Below are 9276 nucleotides of genomic sequence, written 5' to 3'. Positions count from 1 at the left end.
TTTGTATAGAACCACAAAATACCCTGAATAGCCAAAATAATGTTGAAAAGGAAAACCAAATCTGGAGACATCACAATCCCAGACTTTAACCTGTATTACAAAGCTGTAGTCATCAAAAAAGTATGGCATTGGCACAAAAATAGACACATAGATCAATGGAATAGAATAGAGAACCCATATGGACCCACAAACATATAGCCAACTAATCTTCGGCAAAGCAGAAAGAGGATCCAATGAAAAAATGACAGTCTCTTTAGCAAATGGGAGAACTGGGAGAACTGGACAGCAACATGCAGAAAAATAAACGGACCACTTTCTTGCATCATGCACAAAAATAAATTCAAAATGGATGAAAAACCTAAATGTGAGACAGGAAATCATCAAAATGCTAAAGGAGAGAACAGGCAGCAACTTCTTTGACCTAGGCCACAGCCACAATTTACTTAAAGATTAGTGGACCCTGTTGTGGGTTCATTTCTGGGTTTTCTGTTCTGTTCCATTGACCTATGTGTCTATTTTTGTGCCAGTTTCATAGTCTTGGTGACTACCTTTGTATTTTACCTTAAGTCCAGAATTGTGATGCTACCAGTTTTGCTTATATTTTTCAAGATTGCTTTCACTATTTGGGATCATTTGTGGTCCCCTACAAATTTAGGCTTGTTTGTACTAGCTCTGTGAAAAATGCTGGTGTTATTTTGATAGGGATTGCATGAAATGTGTAGATTGCTTTGGGTAGTATAGACATTTTAATAATATCTGTTCTTCCCATCTTTGAGCATGGAATGTTTTCTTTTCTATTTCTTTGTGTCCTATTCAGTTTCTTTCATAAATTTTCTATAGTTTTCAGACACAAATCTTTTACCTCTTGTTTGGATTTATTCCCAGGAATCTTATGGGTTTTGATGTAATTGTAAATGGATTGATTCCTTGATTTCTCTTTCTCCTTGTTCATTATTGTTGCATAGAAATGGCAATAGATTTCTGTAGGTTGATTTTGTATCCTGCAGATTTACTGAAGTTGTGTATCAGTTCTAGCAATTTTTCAGTGGGGTCTATCAGGTTTTCCACAGAGAATCAGGTTGTCCGCGAATAGTGAAAGTTTGACTTGTTCCTTGTAAATGTGGATGCCTTTTATTTCTTTTGGTTGTCTGATTGCTGAGGCTAGACTTCCAGCATTATGTTAAATAACAATGGTGAGAGCGGACATCACTGTCTTGTTTCTGACCCTAGAGGAAAAGCTCTCACTTTGGCTGCATTGAAGATTAGCTGTGGGTTTTTCATATATGACTTTTGTGATGTTGGGGCTGTTCCCTCTATCCCTAATTTTTGAGGGCTCTTATCAAGAATGGATGCTGTCTTTTGTCAAATGTTTTTCAGCATCTATTGAAGGGATCACACGGATATTATCCTTTCTTTTACTAATGTGGTTTTATTACATTGATTGATTTACAAATATTGAACCACCCCTGCAACCCAGGAATAATTCCCATTTGATCGTCGTAAACACTTCTTTTAATGTTCTGTTGGATTCAATTTTCTAGTATCTTGTTGAGAATTTTTGCATGCATGTTCATTAGGGATCTTGGCCTAAAATTCTCCTTTTTAGTGGGGCCCTGTCAGGTGTTACAAACAAGGTAATGCTGGTCTTGTAGAATGAGTTTGCAATTTTTCCTTCCATTTCTTTTTTTCAAACAGATTGAAAAGAATAGATATTAAGTCTTCTTTAAATGTTTCCTAGAAAACACATGGGAAACCATGTAGTTCTGGAATTTTGTTTATTAGATTTTTCATAACTGATTAAATTCTTTGCTGGTTATGGGTCTGTACAGGTTTACTATTTCTCTTTCACTTTTGGTAGTTTCTGTGTTTCATTTCTGCTGGTCTTCTTGAGGAGGGGCTCACTGCTCTGGTTCTCAGGCACATCTGCCCAAGAATAGCAGCACCTGCCGAGCACAGAGGGGCGGGGCTTGATGCCACTAGTTAATGCTGCTGCTGTTGGTACTGTGCTGCTTGCTCAACTTAATTGATGCTGGGGGGGACAAAGAGAAATGGCACCAACCCCCTCCCTCATCCCTGGACTGGGTACTCCGTGCTAGCCATTCTCAGGGCACTCCCAAAACAGCAAACAGTCTTCCCTCATGTGTCCCAGGCATCACTCAGATTTCTGCTTTCACCCTACCTTTCCCAGACTATCTGTGTACCCAGCAGTTCAATGCCCCTATGCTCTATCGCTGGCAGGAAGACTGATTTTTAAAACCCCAAACTTTAAGGACCTGGCATGAAGTGGACCCACACTGGTCTTGGGGGGATCTCGCCATGCTGGGACTGGTGCAGGTTTCTCCCAGAAGGGCAGCCACACCAAAGAACAGGGTGTGTATTTGGACTAAAATGCAGCAAAGAGCTGGCATCTAGATTACACGCCCTCTGTAGGTATCTCTGTTCTATGCTAAGAGATGGAATAGGGTAATGGTGCCGGCCAGTACTATTGTCCCCAGAGAGACAATTCTACCTCTCCTAGATACATTACAGGAAAGGGGTACAGTCTCTCCCAGTGTGTCCCAAGGACTCCTCAGCGCCTTCACTCTGCCCCTGGGGCTTCTGTCCTTCTCCACAGGATGACTGCAAAACCCACTGTGTTTCACACCAGCAACAGCATGTACTTCTACCACTCCAGTCTTTGACCTCCAGTGGCTATAAAACTCATGAAAATCAGCCCCTCTCCTTTTTCTGGTCAATGGCTTTGGGGAAACGTTTTCCTTCTGTGAATCCCTATATGTTTCTCTCTCTCTCTCTCACTCTCTCCTCTGAGACCAGGGCTCCCTCCCCTCCGCAGCACCTATGATCTGTATCTCCCCCAAACACAACTCCACACCTCACCTCCTACCTTCCAAGATGTAGTCTCTTCTCCCCCTTTAGCTGTGCAATTTGTCCTCTCAGTCCTCAGATTGACTTCTTGAGTATTCAGAATAATTTGATATTTATCTAGTTGTGTTCAAGGGATGAGGCAAACCTGTGGTGCTCTTACTATTCTGCCATCTTAGCTCTTCTTCTCTGACCATCTTCTTCCTTTTTCTTTTCTTCTCTTTATCTTCCATGTAGTGAGAACCCCTTGGATCTATCTCTTGGCAAATTTCATGATAAAACTTTTCTGTCTTCTTCCATACAGGTTTCATCCTCAGCTTTGCTTCTCTTGTGTTGAAAAATGGATTTTAACTGTTTCAAGGTTTATATCCCAATGTTATCATCCAAGACAAGAAAGAGGATCTCTTTCCCTTGCCATCAACTAAAAGAATCAGGCTTCTAGTGACCTGGTCACCTAGAGTCAGTCATGGCTCTGAACCGTCATTCTAAATGAGGACAAGTGGCATCTTTATGATGATTGACCTGAACTGATTGTGTCCCGTCCATGCTTCAGCCTGTAACGTGGTCTAGGATGCTTTCTCCTGATGGCCTTAGGCTGATCAGAGCCCAAGCCTATGCATGAGATGCATGAGGGTAGGGTCAACTAACAAAAAACCACATGCTGGCCATTTGAGAATGACGAGGTGGACAAGAACATAGACAAGAAACAATTAGCCTAATTCAGATGAGAAGACGGAAGTCCTGTGATTTGCTCTTATCCATCCTATATTTTTCGCCTTTCCCACATCTCCTATCTCAACTTCATTTTCCAGAAGGTCCACATGTACCATGGTGGATTCCTGCACTTCATCCCTCTGGATGTTCTCCTGCCCTGGGCTCCCTCTTTCAGCCCCTAAACAAATTAGAACTTGTACCTTTCCCAACGTTGGACTGAAATAAGTTGCTACACTAAGAAAGTAGATAGAAACAGCAATGAAAACAGTAATCAAATGAGGAAAGCAAAACTTTTAAGCTCCAAATACAGTGATGATCTTTTCTTCCCTGCCTACTTTCCACTCAAAATGTCTCTTCTGCATGATCGGGGCTTGAGAATGATTTGTGAAAGTAATGAAACACTAGAGTAACTGAAATCTAACCATGGACATCTCCACTAGCACTGCCATTGAAACAATCAGTCACAAAGTTTCATCTTCAGTATCTACAGACTGTCTATGCTAATGGACCCACCTACTGACATTGATTTGTAACCCCCAGACCCACCAGTTCACTGCTATTCCTAATGAATGGCAGGGAGAGTGCTCAGACATGCGTCACCCATCGCATGTGTCCTGGTGAGGCTGAACCAGTTGCTGCTCTGAATTTCCATGGTAATTCCCACACTGTAAACATGTGTCTTTTTCATTGTCTATCTGGTGCCACATTTTCTGCATTTACATGCACTTTCTTGGTGATTTCGGTGTTTCAAAAGGCCCTGAAGCCCAGACCTGCGAGGTTGACTGGTGTTCAAGAGGGTGTGATGTGTCTCACAGATAAAACACTTGTGCAGGTAGGTCTCTCTCAGGCTCCAGATGCAGAACTGTGGGCCTTGAGTTCAGTGGTACTGAATCAACAATGTACAAATCCAGGAAAAGTAAAAGGTCTATGTGGAGCCACCTCAGAACATTCTAAAGTAACATCTAGGGCACTATAATGATGTTACAGAAAAGGAAGGAAAAGAGCTAAATATGTGGGTTCATGAAATGACAACCATATCTTCTTTGTTTCTAGAAGCACCATGGGCAGCACAGCTGTGGGACTGAAAGTCAAAGACACTGGAGATCACAGTAACCAAACCTGGAAATGTTATATATTTCTGAGGTGGTATTTGAATATAGGGAAATACAACATATGATAAATTACTTGGATATACATGTGTATATATAAGCTGTCTTAAAACAAAAACACACATGAAATAAGGCTGTGTATTCATCAGATGGCAACTGTTCTGAGCAGAGGCTCCAAAAACTGAACCCCGTATTTCCCCCAGGAGCAGGTATTCTCCTGTTTCAAGATCATCTCGTTACCCTCCAGGGAGACACTTGCACTGCTACCTCTCAGGCACCACATTTATGCACCTGTGAATCCCCTGCTGGTTTTGCTAAAATGCACATTGTGATTCAGTGAACCTCAGCTGAGGCCAAGACCCTGTATTGCCAACAAGCCCCAAGGTGATGTCTCTGCTGCTGTCCTGAGGGCCTCAAACAGCCAGGACCTGTATCTGCCCTCCTCCTTTTATCCACAACAGGTCCACTCCAATAGGTGTCTGTGTTTAAATAATAGAAATATCCACAGACAAAACTGTATTCTCCTCAGAGGCTCAGAGATGTTACCAAGGAACCATAACAGTATCAAGTCTCCAGGCAAAGTGAAAAGACTTTTGACAAGAAGAACATCAAACGTCTCAACTACTACAAACACCACAGGAGGCGAAAGAAGAAAAAACTATGAAATTGGCATCAATTCAACACAGACTTTTATTGAGGACATATTCCATGCTGGCGAGACTCCTTGCCAAGGATACAAATATTAAAAAGATGTGGGCTCTGCACTCAAGAGACCTAGGAATTAGAAGGGAAAAGGGACCTAAATGCAGGGCAAAAACAGATAGGAACTGGGTGTAGATTATCCACAGTGCAGGTTAAAGTGGTGGAAATTCCCACCAAGCAGAGACTGCTTCCACTATGCAGACCAGAGAAGGTGCGAGGGAGGAAGTGACACAAGATGCCTGTGACCCATGGAGGTCCTCAGATTTCATTTTACTCTAAGATAATTTTGAGATTTAAGTCTGAGACTCAGGTCAGAACAAGAGTTCCTGTTAAACGACATTCAGCTTATACTGACAACTGATGCCTGAGCAGAAAGGACAGACAAAAGCTGCACATAGGGACTTGCTGGTCCATCACTGCTGAGCTGGGTTTAGGGACGTCCTGGTCCTGGGCTGCTGGGACCTCTCTCCAAAGGGAGGCCAGTGCACTGAGGTCTCCAGTGTGATTTCCTAGGAGGAACAGATTGGAAATGCTCTGCAGCAGGTGGAGGTGAGGACTGCAGGGAGAGGAGCACTGAGAGGAGGAAAGGTGAGGACAGACACAAGGGGAAAGACACAGTTGGGAAAGAGCAGAAACATGGTTCCAGAGTCTCACCAGCGCTTCCAGAGCTAGAATGCAAGACCTGCCAGAAGCACCAGGGGCACGATCACTGCCAGGAAGACCAAGCTCACAGGGCGGTGCTGCTCTGTGGGTTTGGTGCACAGAGGGTGTCAATTCCCATCCATCTTGGGTTCAACTGCACCTTCCTGGTCCTTTTTCTCCTGTCACCCTCTGCTTCACCAACCACCCTTCCTCTTTCTCCTCTCCCATCCCTGCTCACAGATGGACCCTTCAGCCAACCCTCTGCTTCCTGCTACATCTACAGGACCCTCACACCCAGCTCTCCATTTCTTAGGTCACTAAATTTTAGTCCTTTATGATCTGGAGTCCCTAGAATCCCAACTTTGTATCTGTCTCTCCTGCACTGCTGGAGAACCACCCTTTCCTTGCTGGGCACCAGCCCTTTCTCACCCCAGTAGAGGACAATATCCTGGCCTTCTAGACTGCTGTGTCTCACTCGGCAACACAGGCCGGCTGCCTCCCTGGCTTCCACATCCAAAGACGTCTGAAGATACCATGTCCATCAGCATGGGGCAAGACGTCGCCTCGCCGGGTGCCCTGTTGCTCCTGGTCACCCCGCATCCACGTCACCCACACTGGCTTTGGGTAGAAGCCAGAGACATGGCACACAAGGAGCAGACGGCCAAGCCCCTGACTGGGGCCAGTGGACAGCCAGGCTTCTGGCCTCACTGCAGAGACAGGACAGGAATTCTCAGACTGAGAGGGAAGATCCTCACATCACTTTAGATACACACATCTTTCCACCTCTAGAAACCCACCACCATCAGCCCTCTCCCTCTTGGCCCCTTTTCTCCCTGAGTTTGAGGAAATGTTGCAAGTTTCTGAGTGCAGAAAGAAAGCCTGGAGGGAGGGAGCAGGACTGACCTTGCCGCTGAAGATCTGCCTTCCCTGTATCAAGTAGACCCAAGAGGAAACGGGGGCAGATGTCATTAACATGTGCTTGTATTCGTAAGTTGACAACATGGTACTGATTGAATAGTTTGGAGACCTGCTGAGCTCTCCTTCCTCCCTTTGGAGATGGCCACCATGACGTGTTCTGGAAGCTCACGAGAGCTGATCCTGCTGGTGCCTCTCCAAAGGGCAGCACACAGCCTTTGACCAGCTGTACCTGAAAAGGATCTGGCAAAAGAGACTGTAAGTTATAGGAAATGGGGAGGGAAAGAGATGAAATGAGGTAAGTAGAAGCCAATAACAGAGGAAGCAGAAGGAGAAGCTGAGGGTATTGGAAGGAATGGAACAAAGTTTGGTTTAAGTGGAGGCTCACACAGAGGGAAGTGGTGGTCACTGCAGCAGAGGAAGAGGTGAATGACTGAGGAAGGAACAACTGTTGGAGGAGAGACCGGAAGGCTGTGGGCAGAGAACAGGAGAGGGCTCAGCAGGAGAGCTGTGATAAAACCATCCAGGGTGAGGGGGGGTAGTGGGTACAGGGAACACATGAACAGATGTTGATGAGAGGACTCAATGAGGAGTAAACCACAATTCAAGGATCAGTCACAGAGTGAAGGAGAGGAGAGTCTCTGGCTGGAGGCCAGGGAATGGGTTGGTCATGGGAGACTCTGGTGAGAGACAGGAGATCACAGCCTGAGGTCAAGGAGTGGAGGGGAAATAGCAGAAGGCATGAAGCTTTTCAAGTTCGGGGTCTGGCTTCTGCCTCCTGAACACACGGGTATGATTCCGTTTTATGAAGGGGAATCGAGAGGTTCAGCAGCCAGGGGAGGCTCTTTCCTGGAGGAAGAAGGAACTCAAGGTGACACACACAGTGGCCACCTCCACCCCACCTGTCCTGAGGGACCCGAGCTCACATTCAAGCTGCCATTGACTGACGTGGTTCTGAAATATCAGAGGAAATGCAATGGATGCTGCATGTAATGACCTTTCCTGTTCCATCAGCTCTCTGTTGCTGAAGTTGCCCTTGGACCAAGGTCGCAGGTGTATGAGAATACCGGTCTTGCTGTCCCAGCCATGAGTCTGAAGCTCATCCAGCCAAGCTGAGCCAAGGTTTTGTGTCCAGGAACGGTTGTAAAAAGATGTTGTCAGGATGATTCGGAAGGAGTTCGGCCCCTGGAAGTCTGTGTCAGAACAGATAGAGTGAGGGAGGCATTGCAAAGAAGAGAGAATCAGAAAAAGGTGCCAGCGAGGGGCACTGAAATCGGGAGGACAGGGAGCCATAGTTCTCTCAGGAGACACGTGTTGCCCAAAGCTCTGAGCCCATCATTCTGAAACCATCGTTCAGCAGAGAATAGGGCCCTGGGGTCAGGGATGTGTAGAAAGGAACCGGGTGGACATTCTCATTCCCCAGATATGTGCTGGAGAACCCACACCATGAGTGCACACACAGGCGAGTGTGCACAAACAGTGACACACCCATGCAAACTTACATTACACAGTCTTGCACAAACTGACATACACAGATACACATGCACACCTTCACACACAAATACACACATAGACCTATTAAAACACAACCATACAGACAAACAAGCAGTTGTGCACACATGTCACACACAGACTTGCACACATACAGACACACATGCAGATAGCCACAGAGAAACAAACACAGGCACCTATTCGCACACACTCATACATACTTGCACACGTGTAGGCACACAAGCACATGGACATAAATGATGCACACGTGCACACATGCAGACAGAGAGATGCACACATGGGCCTCTAAAAGCACACATTTATAACACACACATGCAGGCACAAAAGCACACATATGACACACATGTTCACACACACTGACACACAAATGTATGCACATCACACGTGTGTAGGCACAAACATGCACACATGACACATGAGCACACATCATACACGTGTGCATGCGCATGTACGCATTTGCATGCACACATGTACACACAGCACACACATATACACTCTCTGAGCAGGGCCACCGTCCTCACCATCGTCACTGTCACCACCTGGGACAAGAACCATGAGCAAGACCAGTTGCAACAACAGCATCTTATGTGCAGATGTTCTTTCTTTCTCTCAGAAAGTGGGTCTTTGGCGTCTGTTCTCACAAACCTCCCCACACGCAGCCCCTCTCTTCTGACTTCCTTCTCAACACACACGCCTGCCCTGTGTCTCCGCGACAATGCAGATGGACTCCGCCCTCAACCCTGGACACCTACTCAGACTCTCACTTCCCCTCCGGGTCTGACCCTCCTCTCGGCTTCCAGCTTCTCCCTGTCACCAGCCT

At 45.8% G+C, this 9276-nt stretch overlaps 1 pseudogene; it reads right to left on the bottom strand.

The window, feature by feature from the left end:
• Window positions 1-5817: 5817 nt before the first annotated feature.
• LOC125155431 (T-cell surface glycoprotein CD1a-like) lies at window positions 5818-9038 on the bottom strand (annotated as a pseudogene).
• Window positions 9039-9276: the final 238 nt, after the last annotated feature.

This window comes from Prionailurus viverrinus, chromosome F1, assembly GCF_022837055.1.
Source record: "Prionailurus viverrinus isolate Anna chromosome F1, UM_Priviv_1.0, whole genome shotgun sequence".
NCBI classification, from domain to species: domain Eukaryota; kingdom Metazoa; phylum Chordata; class Mammalia; order Carnivora; family Felidae; genus Prionailurus; species Prionailurus viverrinus.
This window is presented reverse-complemented; position numbering and strand designations above follow the sequence as displayed.